At 35.6% G+C, this 20,233-nt stretch overlaps 1 pseudogene across 1 annotated transcript; it reads right to left on the bottom strand.

Moving 5' to 3' along the window:
* Positions 1–7,423: 7,423 nt before the first annotated feature.
* LOC149838655 (pentatricopeptide repeat-containing protein At2g25580 pseudogene) lies at positions 7,424–9,691 on the bottom strand (annotated as a pseudogene). Its single transcript, XR_016432201.1, has one exon. The product of XR_016432201.1 is annotated as a pentatricopeptide repeat-containing protein At2g25580 pseudogene (transcript).
* Between the last annotated feature and the right edge of the window lie 10,542 nt (positions 9,692–20,233).

Raw genomic sequence — 20,233 nt, 5'->3', positions numbered from 1 at the left:
CCACACCCGCCCCGCCTCAAGATTTTATCCTCCACCCCCGCCTCCATCCCCGGTGGGGATGGATTTTATCCTCCACCCCCGCCTTCATCCCCGTTTCATGTCCTCCATCCCCGGTTCAAACGGGGATGAGGCGGGGCGGGGATATTGCGGGGAAAAGTGGTCGGGACGGGGATGAGGCAGGGACCGGGCGGGGTGGGGAAAAGTGCATGTCCATCCCCGCCTCCACCCCCGGACGGGGATGGATTTTAACCTTCATCCCCGCCTCCATCCCCGTTTCATACCCTTCATCCCCGGTCCAAACGGGGCGAGGCGGGGCCGGCCCCGCTTTCCCCCGGTCCACTGCCATCCCTATTGTGGCAGTTTGATTTTATAACACCTAAGCTTTTAGAATAATTCAAAACTGCACTTGGAAAATTTCCAAATAATACCAAAAGTTTTGTTTATATTATAGATCAAAAAAAAAATTGTAAGATTAAATGCAGTTAATATTAACTTGTTTTGGGCGGTGTCACATGTATACAGCTATAGCTATTTTATTGAAGGTTTCCATTATGATTTATGACTCGTACATAAGGGGATATGATGGAACAGGAGCCAAAATGGAGTATCCATATGACGTAGGTTTTGGGGTTAGCACTAATACATTAACCCTCCAACAATTAGAATATACACTTGGTATTATATGCCAATATGAGTTCGGGAGGTTTATGAATTAGGAAAGGTACGTATGATATGCCAATATGAGTTCGGGAGGTTTATGAATTAGGAAAGGTACGTATGATCTGATATCTCCTCTGTTTAATTATTTGTTTTGATTTTTTAAATTTATTCTTAAAACGTACATGCATGTTCAGATCATCATCGTCCCTGTGCCACAATAAATCGGTTTAACCTGTGGAAAGGAGAGATGGAACCTTAAGGAGAAGAGAGAAGATGTGATTAAAAAGTTTTTAAAATTTATATTTGAGATTTTGCTATAAATTTAATATTAAAACTGTCCATGCTTGCTTTACTTAATTAACCATGACAAAGCTTAAGGGAAATTTTGAATTTTTTTAAAAATACAGGTGTACTTTTGAATCATCCTGAAAAGCCCACAAAGGCTCCTCATCTAGTAGGGGCAACTTGTTAAAGTCGCCAAACTGAAGGGGTGTCATGAGTTTGAAACCCACGATGGGCATCTCTTCCCACAAGGTCAAAGCTGAGGTACTCTCTCCCGTAAGCAAGGGGGATGGACCTCAAGGGTTTTACCAACTAGAGGCTTGCCAATGTGCAGCCACAGATGCCAGGGTTTTTCCCTTGGCATAGCAAAAAATTTAGATAAGAAAAAAGTAGCAAAACTAGCTAGAACTAGGCCATGCATGCAGCTCATTGAAGACTAAGTCAAATCTCAAGTTTAGGTGGACAACGGGGTGGCAGCTCAACTGGGCTTGGTCCAGGCCTTTAAACCAGACTCAGATAAGACTGTCAAATGCCATAATTTACTGAAGAGCAAATTTGGTCATATTGTATATAACTGATCCATTAGTTAGATTTGATCCCCACTGCACATCTCACTTGATCGAGATATGCATAGGCCTCACTCGAAAGTTCTCAAGGATGATGCATGGTTCATAAGGGCTTTGCTTCCCCATGGAAGGAGACGTAAACCTTATTTTAATTGAAAAGATGTTTTGTTGCGTTTATTATGAACACTCCACCACATATTTCTTCTTTTTTATTTTTTGAAAGGCAAGCTGGGGTTAGGCAGACCCCTACCAGTTACACTACACCATTGGATTTTGAACCTGCAACGTCCCAACACAAGGTGACGTGCACTAGCTGCTCCTACCATTCAAGGTAGGAGCCCCAGGTGGTCCACCACATATTTCTTATGAAGATGTTTGTTTCACCTCTCTAGAAAAGACACCCTCATTCTTGTGAAAGAAAAATGGCACAAAACAATCCCCTCTTGGAAGAGAAAACATTGATCTGTTATATGCAATATGACCTGATATGCTCTCCAATTTATCGAAGAGCCATCCTCCTTAACTTACAAACCAGGTCAGCAGTTGCTCACCTTTCATTATATTGAACAGTGATGGGTGTCGAAACTCACCTAGCCTGACTTACTAGTCTATGGTAGGCTATGGGCTAAAAATATGAGCTTATGGTGGGCACGAAGTTTGGGTTTTGACAGATCCAAAACCCATGAAACGATCCACATCAATGGACTAGGCTGGGTTGAGACAGCCTGTTGTCTATCCTTCTTCTAAATGAGTCCAGACCGGGTGCAATCACATGGCACAAAATTTGTGCATTAAGCACCTGATCGCCCTCCATCAGGCCTTGGGCCCCACAGCTGCCAGGCCCTGTCCCCAAGATGGAGGGTGATTAGGTGCTTAATGCACAAATATTTGTGCAATCATATTGCACCTGATCTTTTCAGGTTCTCAAGTGGTATAGATGTTGAGGTCGGGTTTTGTTTTGGCAGAAAGGGAACTCCATATGTTGTGTGTGCGGAGCCTCTTTCTGTACATAGGAAATTACTCCTAAGCGAGCCATACCAAGACTTAGGTTGTCAGGTTAACTAGTTTAGCCCACACTTTTTTAGACCTATTTCAAGTAGGTCTAAGAGGTGACTGATTTTAGGCCAGCTTAGTTACCAAACTTGGCTGAAGCAAACTCATGAACTTTGGTCTTACTTCAATGTCGTGAAATAAAAGAAGACTCCCATCTCATCTCCGAACTCATCTCAAAAGTAGTTCACTGTTCTTTTTTGGTGTGAAATAGTGAATGCACTCAGTTTCAGGTTTGGGATTTGTCAGGTGGAGATATGGTGTATAGCCCATTACCAAGATGATTTTTCTTCTTTAGAATCCCAAATTGATCATTTTTCAGTAAAATATTTTTCTGGTCATCCCAGCCCGATCATAATCAACCCATAAAACACCATGACTAGAAATCATCTCTATCAAGTCTAAATGAGTCGCAGTATATGCACATAAATATCTTATAAATTTTCAAAGAAAGAAAAAGAACACTCGAAGCTGTTCCAATGTCCTCAAAATGAACAAATCATTAAACTTGTTATAAAGGAAACGTACAGAGAAGGAATGAAGATACTAGGTTTAAACTTCTCCACTAGAATGAACTTACAAAGGTAGACGACATATGACCATAGTGACAAAAGTTTAAATGGGAAAATAACTTCTCCATTTTCTCGTGAGAAATTGAAATGTTCCATTTTTATCAGCAAAATATCAGCAAAAATATTTACTAAAAACAGAAAAAAACATATACAGAAAAATAAAAACACATGAATACATTCAAAGAATTAACTTTTGGCAATATTTATCATTTTAAATGGCTGGCAGGCTATCATATTTTTTTTTGGTGCTTTTGTCCAAAAAATGCAAATATTTGTCACCAGGATATAACCAAGGAGAAAGATTGAATAAGGGCATTTTGCCATTTGTTAAATGCTCTATTCTTTGATTTACTAGATTTGTGATAAACATGCAAAAGATTTACTATATTTTTGTATTCAGCATGTAAAAGCCCATCTCTTACTAGATCTGGTTTGTTTAAAGTGGGTAACACTGCAAATGGTTCTTTCTGAAGGAAGAGCATATTGATTCATTAAGAAAACAAAGGAATAACCAATGTAGAAACTGGAAAATTGTGGCACTTTAAAAAAAATTGGGTGCGAGGAGGGTGTGTGTGTGTGTGTGTATATATATATATATAGGTGCTAAATGAAATATGCTAAATGATACATGCTAATTGAGTTTTTCAGGGTTTTTTCGTTTTATTTTTAAATTCTTACCATACAGAAGTGATCTATGTACTTGGTTTTATAGGGATCAGCTCTTGAAGTGTTATATTCCAACACATGGGTGGGGTTTTATAAGGTTCGAAAAATCAACAGTCCAAAATCTTTGTAAATTTTTTAGGCTCCAAATATCATTTTTTCATCGAAAACACATGATACAAGTGTGGATTCCTCATAAATCGACCATGCCCAGAAAAACCCATTTAGCACATATCATTTAGCATATTTCATTTAGCATCTCTCTCTCTCTCTCTCTCTCTCTCTCTCTCTCTCTCTATATATATATATATATATATATATATATACTTTTTTAACAATTTTAAGTTAACACTAATGAAATAAAAACAATTATCATATCATCAATTCATCATGCAATAAATCAAATTAATAATCTATGATTGCTATTCATCGATAAAAAATAACACCACACTAGTGAGGACTATGTAACAGAGACTCTTCTAACATGGCACCACAACCGCACCTAATGCGGGTGTGACACTTGGATACGGCTTCCTTTGTGTCAGGTGAAGTCAACCACACTGAGTTCTGTCCAAAAGTAGATTCATTTAACCCTAACCAAGTCCAGTTTTATCTATATTTTATATATAAATACATAAAGGCACACACATACATGCATATATACATACATATATACATATATCCGCATCTCCGCACTAGTGTGGATTTTTTCACAGGAAAAACTAAAATATTGAAGAAAGCTGCTCTCTCTCTCTCTCTCTCTCTCTCTCTCTCTCTCTCTCTCTCTCTCTCTCTCTCTCTCACACACACACACACACACAATCCTCTCCTTTTTTGGTCTGTTGCCAATTATGCCACCAATCGTGGTTGCCACATACTGTGTGATGAAAAGTTTCTGAAAGAATTTACTTTACTGGATGGTTACATTGGGGCATTGTGAATTACAAGAAGATCTTGACTCAGGATCTTCTCATAATTCACAATGCCCCAATGTAACCATCCAGTAAAGTAAATTATTTCAGAAACTTTTCATCACACAAGATGTGGAAACCACGATTGGTGGCATAATTGGCAACAGACCAAAAAAGGATAGGATTTGTGTGTGTGTGTGAGAGGGAGAGAGAGAAACAGCAGCTTTCTTCAATATTTTAGTTTTTCCTGTGAAAAAATCCAATGTCCTCTCTCTAGAAAAAGAAACACCAGTTAATATGATAAAGTAACATCCATTCCTAGTTTCCTACTAAAAAAGAATTCTACAGTAAAAAAAGTAATATTGTTCTTCTACCCAAATTTTTGTACTTAGAATTCCTATTCATTTATGAAACGGCTAAAAACTCCTATTGTTCAAATAGGAAAATATTAAAAGCAATGTTGTCAGTATCATTGTGAAATGGCCAATTCATATCGTATCGGCCCAAAATCGATACGAAACAGGGCTGATTCGGGTTATTTTTCAAAAATGCTTAAAAATTGTTACAATTATTTTTTTTTTAATATTATTTTAATTTTTTACTGAACATGTCATCCCTGGTTGAAAACTAACCCATTCCCTGGATTGTTTTGAAAAGCGATTCAGGGACACAAGTCGTGCCTAACTCAAAATATAAAAGTCCTAATATGGATATTGTTTTAAACATTAGTTCCACTGGAAATAAGAAATAAAAACTTTATGAATTTCGTAAGCTAACCTAGACCTATATCTACTCCCAACAAGTCGGTGCTCCTTCGGCAAGGCTCTTTGACTTGTCCCAAATCATGTATTTTCTTAACATTTTATTCCATGTGATAATCTGAGGAATTTATAAGCAATTGAGAAACTCCTTTTTATTTTTATCTATTTATTTATTCTCTTTTTAGTTGAGCAACTTCAATACCCTTTACAGAACTAGTAAGTGAGCATCTAGATTGAACTAGCTGCTTCGTGCATTATTAAAAGAGACTTATATGTAGAATGAAAATGGTGTCATTTCAACAAGAATTACACTTAACATACAGACCCCATGTGTGGGAGGTGATTGATAAGTCTAGTTTGGGAAACTATCAATAATAATTCTGAAAGGGTTTTAGTGGTTATGATCAAACAAAGTTCTTTTTATAAATTTCCAGATCAATCAAACAAATGAAGGATATGCTACATTTGTTCCTTAAGTAGGGACGAGTAAGGTTACCAAACAAGGTGGTAATGGCAAAACTCTTGCAATACAAACAAATTAAAATGGAACCATATTCTAGTGGTGGACCACCAATAAGGCACCAGCAGGCAGACAGTATAAAAATCTACAACCATTCTAACTGGGAATGCCATTTTCAATTCAGATCCTGTAAAGTGTACAAAAGCTCATTTGATCATGGAAGGAGTCACACCACACTACTATGCAAACAGACGTTCCCAAATGAAATAGTTCCCAAAGCGTCGCCAGCACCAAAAAAGACTGAGAAAGGAAAAGTAACTTTTACATATAAAAGAGCAGAACACAGCCATGTAACCTTCCATAAGGCCAAAGCTTAACTGAGTGATCCTGCTATTTTTGCAGTTTAGCACGCTCACTTATAGTATTTGACACAGCCAACTGATGCAGGTCACAACTTTTCGCTCCAACATCTGATCCACATGATTTTTAATCTACATTTCTGGTACTATAAGAGCATAATTATTCTGCTTACAATTCTCAAAGTTTTCAGGTATTTGAGCTAAATCATAAATGAAGATCAATGCTAAGACTAATAATATCTTGAAATTTAGAAGATTCTTAACCTTTCTTTTGACTGAGGTCTCATTTATTGAATCTTCCGAGAAATTTAACTAGTCAACTATAAAAATTTCCATAGAATAACACATACTGAATTAAAGCTAAAAATATAATAATACGTACATTATATTACACAAGGACCTTCTAAGAAAGTGTGTAACAGAGGAGCACAGAGAAGCGCCCTTTTAAGTCCTTAACAAATCCATTGAAGGCATAGATAAGGTCATGTGTAGCTTTGAGTAAAAATAAGAAACAATAATTATTTCAAGTTTTTGAGAGATTACAGCTTTTTTACACTTTTTTGCAGTTCATTATTTTTGTATCACACTAGTTTACATGCTAATTTATATAGTTTACCTAACTTATCATGGGCAGTCCAATTAATAGGGATTCTAGACCCATTTTTTTCATTATAGAATCCTATCAACCATTTGCCTATCTGGTCATCAAAATTACATCGAGAGGAAATAAGAAAATAAGATGTGGTTCTCTGTATTATAGCTGGATCATAACTTTATTTGGACTGTATGTGTTTCCAATCGAATCATTACCAACTTCAACCCGCTAGATGTTTTCATTCCCCTCAGATGATATCACATCTTCCACGTATATGAATGAATATTTTCTTTCAAAAGATATGTTTCAAATTGTTAAATTCATGACATATATAGCATACATCTCATTGTTAATGTTAATAAAAAGGGAAAAAAACAATGTGATTTTTTGTTTAATTGGCAAAGATAGTTATAGTCTCTCGATCACTTTTTATTGATAGAAAACCCTGTCCTTGGTGCAAAATAATCTCAACAATACAGTTATAAGAATGATTCAACTGTGAGATGGGCATCAAAAGCAAAAGTTCAACCAAAAGAAGACTGACATGCGTGGTGGATGAAAAAGATTTCCAATCCACTAGTAGAATATATAAGGCGTACAACATGTAGCTGTCTAAAATGGATTAATTCCACTGCATGAAAATACACTATCTTCATAGTATTGATGTTATATGTTCTTATTTTATCAAAAAAATTTAGGAAAACCCTGAAGCTGGATTCAGATGATTGGCATTCACTGTGGTGAACAAGATAATATGGGAAAACTAGTGATATGAGAACCCCTTGGATTAAGACTCCAGTAGATAATGCAATGAGCAAGCTACGCTGGTAGAGGAGCATACCTTTTAAAGCCACACAATCACTACAGTTGCTCTATCACAATGAAGAAATTGAACAAATATTACTGGGGGGCAGACAAGATACCTAAGAAATGAAGATGGAATAAATTATCCAAGCAACCACTGCATTTTACCAGTAATCCCTGCAAGAGCACACACCGTCCTTGAAATGGTGAAATCTCTTAGCATCCCTGACGATAAGTTCTCGACCAACAATCTTCGAAATGATCTTTAAAGAACTGTGGCAATCACCACATATACGAAGGTTCTTAATTATTCGAATAGGTGAACAAGCAGGGCTACTGATGAGTCCATAGGCAATAGCCAATCTCTCACTATGATAAAGCAAAGCTTCCTCTTTTGATTCTTGGTCTATATCGTGCAACACAAATCTCGTATCAGGCATGTATCCCGCCTCCCTCATCTGACCACTCAAGGCTCTCAACTGTTCGTAAATCCTATCCTTTTCAGGGTGGGATGTATCCCCAGCCCTATACTCATGGACCTTGCTCCTGACTTCCAACAAATTCTGCCCAGCCTTCCTCTTAGCCTCTTTCTCTTTCGCCAAATCTGAAGCTTTCACAGGCAAAAGACCAGACTTAGATTGTTCGGTTAGCCTCATTGGGTCTAATTGTTCAACAAGCTGGGCACAGCGATCGCCCAGATCCATATAACCATGAACTCGACTAAGATTCATCAGCGTCTCCCAAACATGAACAGTCGGCTCCACCGGCATGTTCTCAATAAATTCCAATGCTTCATCGATGTGCCCAGCTTTCCCAAGCATATCTATGATCGCCACATAATGCTCCATTCCCGGAACAATCCCACACTCCTTGCTCATTGACTCAAAATGCAGCATCCCCTCGTCCACTGCTAACAAGGCGCCACAAGCAGCAAACACCCCAATGAACATCAATCCGTCAGGCTTCAACCCAGTCATCTTAAACTGATTAAATACATCAATGGCATCCTCTCCCAACCCATTCTGCGCAAGTCCGGTTATCATCTTATCCCACGTCGTCAGGTTCCTCTCGGGCATTCTCTCAAACACTTGGTATGCATCATTCATGACGCCACACCTAGAGTACATATCGATGATCTTATTGTACACTTTCACCTCAATGCTCTGCCAAGACCTCAGAATGTAGTCATGAACAGCCTTCCCTTCCTCCAAGGACTTCTCGCGGCCGCACGCCTTCAGAAGCCGCAAACAGCTCTGCAAATCCACAGGGATCCCCTGTTTCTCCAACAGGGCGAGGACCTCCACGGCCTCCTTCATCTTGCCTTCCTTGCAAAAAGCTTCCATTTCATCAACAGTTCCCTTATACCCACCACCCTCAACCGATTGATCCTCGGCCGTTCGAGCCAGCGCCGGGCCTGGCACGGTGCCACCCATTTCACCGCCATATCCATAGTTGGTGTGCTGGAAACGAGTTGGGTATTCTCCAAAATTTGTGGGTTCTGCTTGAAAGAGCTCTCCAGGGGCAGCAGCAGTAGCGGTGCTGAGGAACCTCGCAAAAGGTTGAAGATTTATGAAAGGTAAGAAGCATTCTGCTGGTACTAAACGCTCAGAGCTCGGGATATTGTGGCTGTGGGCATCACCAAGAGAGAAGGATTGAGCAAGAGAAGAGTGGGATGGCCGAGAGAGAGCTGATATCGATCTGAGGGTAAGAACGGTAGCTCTTCTACTAAACATGATAGCAAAAGCCCTAGTTTTGAGGTCGATGAGGAGGGGCTAAGACGGCTTAATCGGCCGATATCGGGCTCACAGTAGCACCAATCTCTCTCTTTATTCTCATCAGAGAGAGAGAGAGCAAACAAGGGCACCGGCCCGTTGGTGGGAGGTGTTTCCTTTGCAGATTTCTCAAGTAGGGATAGCAGCTGACCGGGGATGGAGGACATGAAACGGAAGATGAGCGGGGGATGGAGGTTAAAATCAAAACCCTTTGCCGGGCCTCGACTCTGCCCTCGATTCCCGTTAAAAAAATTATTATTATATTATATATATTATAAAATTCTATGTATATATATATATATATATATTCTTCAAACCTAAGATAAAACTTTTTCTCTCATCTTTTCTCTTTTTTTCTTTAATGATCTGCACTAATTTTTTTATTTCTCTTCTCCATTCTCTTTTTCCTCGAACGGCAAAAGGCGGCAACCATAAAAAGATCAGAAAAACAAGACCCCGTTTCACCTCATCTCTTTTGAATTGAGGATGAAGGACACGGGAGGCAAGGATGAAGGGCAAAATTTTGAGACCAGTCAGTCCCGGTCCACTGTCATCACTATTCTCAAATAAATCCCTTAACATATGAATCATTATAAGGGATGGGTCTGACCGAATTCAACTTATTGATTATAAATTATTGAATCCAATAAATCCAGACCCAAACGGGCCTCAAGAGAGAGCAGATCACAAATCACTTTTAGAAAAGTGATTTGGCAACCTCACCATCCATAATAAATGGACAGGACGTCACATTAGGATGAGATATGCCCTCCAGTAGTTGGGGCTAGCTTGACCTTTGGCTTAGGCCTTGAGCCAGATGAGATGAGGCAAAGTTAAGTGATTGGGTTCACTACTTTGCAAAGTAATCGGGGCACATAAAACACAGAAAATCACTACGCTTGCAACGATTTTGAGTTTTTTCTTTTTTCGACAGAAAAAGCTGGGGTTAGGCAGACCCGTACCAGTTACACAACTATATCATAGAGATTTGAACTTGCAACGTCCCAACACAAGGTAACGTGCACTAACTGTTCCTGCCACATAAGCGGAGCCCCCCGTTGGTTACGATTTTGAGTACTTGGTAAAACACAGAAAATGGATACACGGTGATTTTCTGTGTGATGTGGGCAGAGTACTTTATAAAGCACTCTGATTCGATCATTGGATCTGCTCAACGATAACACCCACTCAAAGGTGTGGTAGGATTTGGTACTCTTTCGGCTGACATAATTTGAATAGGAACACCAATCGATAACTTGATTTTATGGTAAGTCTTCCATGTGGCATGGCCTCAGCTAAAGGACATGACGTGCGTGATGCCTATTTTGTCAATAGTTGGGGCCGTAGAGATGTCCTATAGTCCTATCCTTGGATAGCTGAAGATTGTATTATGTAATCATATTATGTTTTAAGCCATGAATCATGTCTGATTTTCCATGAGTGTACAAGTGTGCATGCTATGAGTTTGAGAAAGAACTTTATTTTTACAAGATGCATGGTCATGGCAAAAAATTATCGTAGAAAAGAAGCCCAATTGATGGAAGGGGATTAGATAACTCAAACCTCATCATTGCTACATAGCATTGACGCAGGAGCATAATGTTATGCAATCCGAGTTTTGTCATAAATGATTTTTAATTTCATAGAAAACGACACTAAGAAAAAAAGAAATCTCAAAATAGTGGTGTCGTTGATAGTGCTCAAACTTCAAGTTATTCAAGTACAAGAGATAGAAACTAGACAATTGGTAATGTCATCGATAATGGATACATTACTTACATCATTGAAGTTGAATATCGTGGAGATATGTAATTTGTTATATTCAAGTATAAATGGTATGACTCAGTCCTTGTGCAAAGAGAATAAAAAATGATAAATTTGATTTCACGTTTATCAACATGAACTTGCGTTGCATGGAGGATAAACCCTATGTGTTTGCATCTCAAGTAGAACAAGTCTTTTATGTGCAAGATCCTATTATTACAGATTGACAAGTTCTCATTAAAATAAAACCTTAAGATTTATTTGATATTAACAACAAACATGTATGTGAATTGCATGACATGAATGCTGATGAGTTAGAACCATATTGGGCTAATGAACTGCATGCTATTGAAGTTGTCTAAAGTATAAATGAAGATGTTGATATAGATTAGGTCAGGACATATATCCGTAGAATAAACATTGAAAGCCCAATTGATAAACCCATAGAAGAATGCTTACATGATAGTGGTAGGTTTTCATTTATTTAGTGATATGTTTGTGTTGTGATATCCATATTTTTATAATATATTAATTGAATGCATCCTAAATCAGATTTTTTTAAAGTATGATTTAAATTTTAAGGGTTTGCATATTAATCCATGTTTTTATAATTTTCTTAGTGAATACACGTTAAATTTGATGTTTTTTCTCATGTATAATTTAGATTTTAGAAGTTTTGTATTATAATTTATATTTTTGTAATATATTGAGTGAATGCATACTTATTTTGAATGCATATTTTATCATAAATATTGTTAACTTATTGTTATATTTTCAACAAATATTTTCTAGACGTGTATCATCAGAAGCATCAATGCAAAGACAAAAGTATAAGGTTGTCATTAATACGTATGGCCAACTTATAGGGTGGGAGACACAATACCAAAGTAACTTCATTAGAACAATTGCAAGAGATCCTAACCATAGGCCTTTATATTTTTTCCTGGCATGCATTATTAGATTCTTATAAGGAGGATGCTTAGACTTCTGTGTTGGTATGTATTTTTTTTCATGTATATAGAATATTTTTTTTAATTTTAATATTTATTCATTCAACTATAGGTAAGATACATATATTATTATTATAGAAAAAGTTTGAATTTCTTAAGATGATGAAAGCATGGGTGTTGAATGAATACGTAAAAGCCTAGAGAAACTTCAGGTGCGAGCTTATGAAGGTCTTTAATCAACATAGTATTCTCGATGACTGCCTGATAGCACGTCTACCTTACAACCCTTCAACTATAGGTAAGATGCATATATTGTTATTATAAGAAAAGTTTGACATTCTTGAAATGATGAAAGCATGGGTATTGAAAAAATACGTAAATGCCTAAAAAAACTTCATGTGTGAGGTTATAAAGATCTTCAAGCAACATAGTACTCTCGATGAGTGTTTGGCATCCCATCCACCTTACAACCCTTCTCATTAATGGAACAGCCTGATGTGTTATTTTAAACTATAAAATATCCTATTATGAGATGTCATTTTTTTTTATTTTATGAACTATAAAATTATTTGTATATATTTGAAACAAAACTTTTTTTTGTTAGCTGACATTGACTATCATGTTAATTCATGAATTTTCTCTAATATTCTAAGTTTTTAAGTTCAAATGTAAATGTTGGAGTTATATAGGTTAGAGTTATGGAGGGTTGAAATATATATATATATATATATATATATATATATATATATATATATATATATATATATATATATATAGTTGTGCATATGTATGATTTAAATGTTGTGTTTTTTTAAGAGCTTCAAATGTGAATATTGGAGTTATGGATATTTGTTATTGAATCAATGAAATGAATGAAAAATATGATTTAGAATGAATGAAATGAATGAATGGATATATGTATGAGCATGTTTATTTTTTAATGAATGAAAAAATTTATGTATGAGCAAGTTCGCTATTGAATGAATATATGTATAAGCAGATTCATTTGATGATGAATGAATGAATTATTATAAGAGTTTATTCATATTGAATGCAAAAAATAAATGCATGTATGAGCATATTCATTTTAGAATGAATGAAATGAATGAGCATGTTCATTTCGAATGAATGAAATAAATAAATGTTTAAATTGATTCATTTTTAAATGAATAAATGAATGCACATATAAATATATTTATTTTTTAGTGAATGATTGAATGTATGTATGAGTAGATTTTTTTTTTAATAAATGAATGTATGTATGATTAAGTTCATTATTGAATGAATGTATATATAAGCATGTTTATTTAATGATGAATGAATGATTGTAAGAGTTGATTCATACTGAATGCAAAAAATGAATATATGTATGATCTGATTCATTTTAGAATGAATGAAATGAATTAATGTATGAATTAATTTATTTTTAAATAAATAAATGAACACGTGTATGTATGTATAAGCAGATTTATTTTAGAATGAATAAATAAATCTATATGCAAGTTATACATAGAAAAAATCTAAATTAGTGAAAAAAAACTATCAATGATGCTAAAAAATGTCAAAAAGATATTTTTTATGTTATTTTAGCACCAGAAATGACATTTTTTTAGCACTACATTAGTGCCCAAAAAAATGTTAACTAGCGCACTCATTGTGCGAGTGAAATGTTTTCACTGACACTAATTTAGCATCAGTAAAAAAAACATTTGCTAGTGCTACGCATTAGCAACAGTAAATGTATACTGGCAAGACTTTTAACGATGAAACTATTGACGCTAAATTAGTGCCATTAAAAGTCTTAGGCTAGCTTTTACTACCACTATTTTAGTACCAGTAAATGTCTAATTTCTTGTAGTGGTGAGGTGGCATAATTTAGGTAGTGGCATGTGTGATCGAACCAAAGAATGATGATATAAATATAAAATTAATGGGTCTGGTTAGAGTTGTCAAGTTGAGCATCCAATGAGTCACAACCTTATCCAGAATCCATATTCATTAAAATCAAGACTGGGCCCAACAATTATGTATTTGGGTTGGATCAGATCAGACCCAATCTGAAACATCTCTACAAAATCCAATCTTTTAAAATTTTTCCCAAAACTCAAAATTTTAAGAAAATTTAAATTTTTTTCATTCTTATAAAATTTTTACACGACTTTTAAAAGTAATACGTCAACGAGTTTATCTAGGGTCACGTTCCAACCATTCTAAATACTGGATGGTTCACCTGAGCGCAAGTGCGAGCATATATTAGCCTTCCAATATTAGATACAATATGAAATCATCTGTGGATACAGCTCGATTGAGTTTATTACTCTATACAAATTCATATATTAAATATAGAAGACAAAATTCATTTAAGGGTTAAGACATTTGAAGAGTTACGTAATAAGTTTGAAATTTGAAATAAAATTTTAGTTTGCATATGAGAAAAGAAACAACATCCACAAGTTCATTTCATTCCAAAATATTTGCAAGTCTTTAAACAAGTAATAATACAGAATAATAAAGAGTTAAATGTTTACAAGTCTACAAAAGAACAATAGTGTGGATCCCCTAGAGATCATAGTGGGTAAGAGTGTCCCTTCAAGTGCGCAACAATCCGACCTTTACCTTAATCCTCCATGGTGGTATCTATAATATTATAGGGCATTAATAAAGTGCCCATAGGAAACTCACAATCAAACTTGAAGAATACAAATCAAGTTTGTAATGGTACACCCATAACTTGATTCTCATCATTTATAAAATGAGTGTCAAGAAAATTCACATTCAATCACATTGCATTCATTCATTCATTTTCATGAAATTCATTCATTCATTCATAACCATGACATTCATTCATTCTTATGACAAGCATTTGCATAAATGAATAAACAATCAAGCAATTGCACATATAATTGCATAAAGTAAACAAGTCAAATCTCATTAACTGTATCCAATATAAAATACACGCATATGCTTTTCAAAAAAGTCAGGTCATATGGGTCTCTCAAAATCAATATATACATTCACAAATTTATATATAACAATCAGGTCAAAATCTTATTTGGCCATTCCAGTCCATTTTATGCGTGCATGCCTTTCAAGTCAATAAGACATACAATTCTATGAAAATTAAAGCATTCACATTCATTTTCTCAGAAAAGCATAAACATGTTTATCTCATAACTATGATATGTATTATTATATTTTTGTAAGTAACAGGTCAATTCAAATGACCACTTATGCACTTTTGCATTTTTTATCAACTAGGAATAAGTCTTTTCTTTCGACATTTTCAGTGTGTCTCAGATGCATTTCAATCAAGTCAGTGACTCGAATCATCCAATCAATCACAATACTCAATACATGTCATTTTCATTCACATGTATACTTGTATGCAATGACATTTGTAAAGATTAAAATTTCTACATGTCAATATCTATATGTTTATGCACGTGATAAAAGTGATTATATAAATCTAATGCATTTTTCTTAATTATTTTGAACTCATATGGTACAATAGAGGGTATAGTTACCTAGAAACAACCATAAGGATATTTATTATGCTATGTATTTTTTATTTTTTTTCCTATTGCTTAATTTGGTCTATCCCAAGCGGTCAATCCTACGATGTAGCGATTGAGAGATGGATATGAAGTCCTTGTATGGGCATATGCCTGCGTACGTCGTTCAAGCTAAAAACAAAGAAAACATCTTCTTTACTCTGTAGAGTTTTTGGCACATGTAATCCTCCAACATCTCAAATACCCTATATGGTTTGTACTGCCTTTTTCTCTTCAAGGAAGACATGAGATTGAGACAGACTCAATCATTTTGTTGAGATCGGGACGAACCCAACCATCTATGAGAGCCTAATTGCACCGACGCCTCATTTGGACCCGTGGTCCTAAGGTTATCTTTTTTTAAAGACATACCTCACATTTCAGTATTGTTATCTCGCAGGATAACCTACTTATGCCTTTATAAATTATTAATTCATAACATGTTTTTATATATAATACATGTCACATTTCATTTCAACTTGTATGCATGATTCATTCATTTCGCTTTCTTATGCATGACATATTCACAACATACATGACATGTTTCACATATATTCATGATGCACAAATATTCATTTCAGTCATGTATTCATACCATTCATGCATTCATTTATTTCAATCATGCATACACAAACATGTACTTACCAAAGCACTTCATATTTCTTTATTCTAAAATCATGTCAAATATGATCTCCGTACCACAACAAGAACACTTCTATTCTCATACATTCAAATCATGCCCCATATAACGTTCAAACTATATATTAATATTTGCATGATGTCTATACACTCACCACATGTAGTTTACCCAATTTCATAAACATTGCATTCATTTTCTTTTAAATGTGTATTGGCTCAATAGCCGCTTTGCAATACTTAACACTAAGTATCATATTTTTGTGGCACATGATATATATATATATATATATATGCATGGTTCAAGCATTTAAGCATTTGAGACATGTCTAAAATTGAATTAACATGTGCATATATGTTTATTCAATTGCAAACATATACAATATATGAACACTTACACAAAACTGAATTTACGATATGCATGTCACCCTAGTCAACTATGCACATTCATACTCACTCATGTGTATTTATGACACATTCACAATATAATCAAAACCTTGATGTAAGTGTGTATAAAACTATTTCAAAATTGATTTTTAAATACATATAACCGATATTTTAAAATTGGTTTTGAAACACAGTTAAAATCATATCTAAAATTAAAAAAATTTCTCTCTTAGGCATTTTACCGAACACTTAGCATGCGATACAATTCCTAAGGCAAAACTGAAATTTTAGAATTTCTAACATGTAAAACATAATTTATTTCATTAAATAAATAATTATAATTTCATGTTCAAATCATTAATTAATCTAACATTAACAATATCTAAAAATTAAGCATATACAAAAACTGTTTTGCTCTAAATTAGACTATGCTACATGCATAACTAATTTAACAATAAAGCACACATAATTATGACAACACAACCTAAATAAGTATTTTAGAAATTCAGTTAAGGGTTCCTACCCTAGTAGATCTGATATATATATATAATGCCATGAAACCCAAAAATCTATGGGGTTTCACAATCCACAAAAAATGGCTACACTTAAGCGATTTATCAAACACTTGGTGTGCGCGTGCAACACCAAGAAGAACAGCAAAACATCAACTGGGGCACTTTCTCTTTGACAGACAGTGCTACAATGTTGCATGAAATACAAGTTGGTGTCAGAGGGTATCTCTATAGAAAAATCAACAATAATCGAAGATTGAGTAAGGTGATTTCCTCAAAAATTGATCCAAACAGCTCCAAAATGACAAGGGCTGAGTTGGTCAACTATGCTAGGCGTCCTCCACAGTCTGCACACATTCTCAGACACCTTTAATTTGGTTGCATGGTTTTCAATGCACGATTTCCAATAAAAAAATTGATTTCCTTGGGAAAATTGATTAATAATAGAATAAATGCAAGAAGAAGACGATGACAATGACAAAAATGATGTAAATTTGTTGGGCATGTCTCCCAATGCTCAAAATGTGCACAAAAACCAAGAAATTCCTAAAAGAGAAAATCGGCTACAAGAAAAAGCCTAAAAAAAGAATAGATAAAGAAGGTGAAGGGGATAAAGAATTCACCTATATGGGTCGATGGAGGCTGTGGGTGGTGCAAATCCCAAGAGATCTAGCATGAATCTCAAAGCAAAGGGTCGGTTAGGGTAAAGGAAGAAGATAGATAAGGGGTTTTCTCAAAACCCAAAGAAGAAGGAAAATAGGGTATCAGGGTGTCGGCTATTGGAAATGAGAAAGAAAAGAAGGTAGAGGGGGGTGGGGTGCCCTAGTGGGCTCCACCCAGCCCCTCTATAAGTCTCTTATGCACCCTCCCAAACCATATCCAATTTGGGTGCGATTTGGGTCTGATTCGATCCCAAACCCTAAACCGATTTAAAAAATCCACTAAAAAACTTAAAATTATACAACCTTATATATATATGTATATCATTTCAAATTTCAAAATAGCAATAAATATATAAATCTCTTTATCCATTAAAAATCCATAAGAACCCTAATTTGGGTCAAAACCTATATGGACTATGGGTCCATATTAAAATGCATTTCTTTTACTAAACTAAATCCTAAGCTTTGTTAAAACGAAACCAATTACTTTAACTCTAATACATTATTATTTAGCAATTCTTTAATTGACCATTATCAAGATTTTAAATTACTTACTTAAATTATTTTTGACCAAAATAATTTTTTTAATAAAAACTCATTCGCAAGCTAATTAAATACATCTAGTTTAGCTCAAAACACTTTGAAATCACTTTGATAATTCTTATGCACACTCAATTACATATATTTAAGTATAAATCAAATATTTTTAATAATTAATTGTTTGAAATAATTTTATAAAAACCAAATATACCTTTATGGGCCAAAAATGAGTAATTAAATATATAACACATCAATAAATAAAATTTAAAAGTGAGAAACACGTTTCTAACTCGATGATAAAGATGCATTTTTTATTTATTTATAATCTTAAAAAATTATAGGTTTTACATGTCTCCATGTACATGGTGGACAAATATGAACCTAAGAACTACATCCAACTATTTATGGTAGGTCTAACAAAAAAGCTCAACTCAAAATCCTATTGAGTACTGCCAACAAGGTTGGCATTACTGAATTGACCTTACTAGGCTTGAACTCATGGATTACATCCTCGTCACCCACCTGGGCTTGGTGACAACAACCTGTGATTGTCACCAAGTTGAAAAGCTGAAAAGTACATTTTTTTTTTGATAAACGGGAAACCCCACCCCTCTTCTCATCACCAACTGCCCTTTGGCTGACTTAGGTTCCCTGACTTGGGGGGGGGGGGGGGGGGGGCACAGCTTGGACCTTGCGGCTAGGGGTGGCAATCATGTCGGGTTAATGGGTTGGCGGGTCAGAATACCTCAACACGAACATGACTCGTTTATTAAACGGGTCAGATGTGGTAAACACAAACACAACCCATTTATTAAATGGGTAACCCGACAAGACACAATTAACCAGTTTAATAAATGGGTCGGGTCGACATGACACAATGACCATTTTATTAAACAGGTCAACCTGATAACATAGACACGATAACCGACCCGAGTAACCCGAATAACACAAATAGAAACACAAAAAAATATATATATTATACTTTTTTTCTGCAAATCTCAATATGAAATTGTACTACCAACATCAACATAAAACTTCAGCATAAAGTCATAAACATAAAGACAACATCAACATAATTGTCTTACAAGTTACAACCATACCACAAACCTATCCACCAAGTTGTCTTACAATCATCAAGATAAACATAAATAATTAAACAGGTTGACCCGCTCGCCTAACCCGTTTATTAAACGGGTTGGCGGGTTGGCATACCCCTAACATGAACATGACCCGTTTAATAAACGGGTTAGGCGGGTCGACCCATTTACGACACAAACCCGTTTAAGCCAAACCCTAACCTGGCTAAGAAGTGGGTTGGCAGGTTGGGTCAGATTTTGCCACCCTTACTTGCGGCAAGAGGCAAGAAGGTCACCTGTTTGTTTCGAACTTATGACATCCTGTCAACTTGGTGTCATTCACAAGTCACCCCTGCCAGCTGGTATCCTTTAGCCCAGGCTAGTCTCACTACGAGTACAAGCCAAACATGAATACCACGAGCTCAGCTCGTATACCAGCTACTAAGTCCACAAAACGGGCTGGCCAGTTGGACCCATTTCCAGCCTTAGCTAGCGACAAAGGCCAAAAGGACCCACCACCCTTTTGGTGGGACCGTCTAGCCTGCCATGCTGCTGCACCCATCATACATCAGCGAGGCTCTCATGCCATCCTTGCTCGCCTTCACCCGTCGTTAGGATCCTAAAGCTGGCTTACGACATGCTTATGGACACGTGTCAGTTGACTGCAACGGCCAGAAAAATTTGCCAGATCACCCGCCAC

The sequence above is a fragment of the Nuphar pumila genome, chromosome 5 (assembly GCF_984573655.1).
Source record: "Nuphar pumila chromosome 5, dmNupPumi1.hap1.1, whole genome shotgun sequence".
Taxonomy (NCBI): domain Eukaryota; kingdom Viridiplantae; phylum Streptophyta; class Magnoliopsida; order Nymphaeales; family Nymphaeaceae; genus Nuphar; species Nuphar pumila.
The sequence above is the reverse complement of the archived record's forward strand: the minus strand, read 5'-3'. Positions and strand labels throughout refer to the sequence as shown.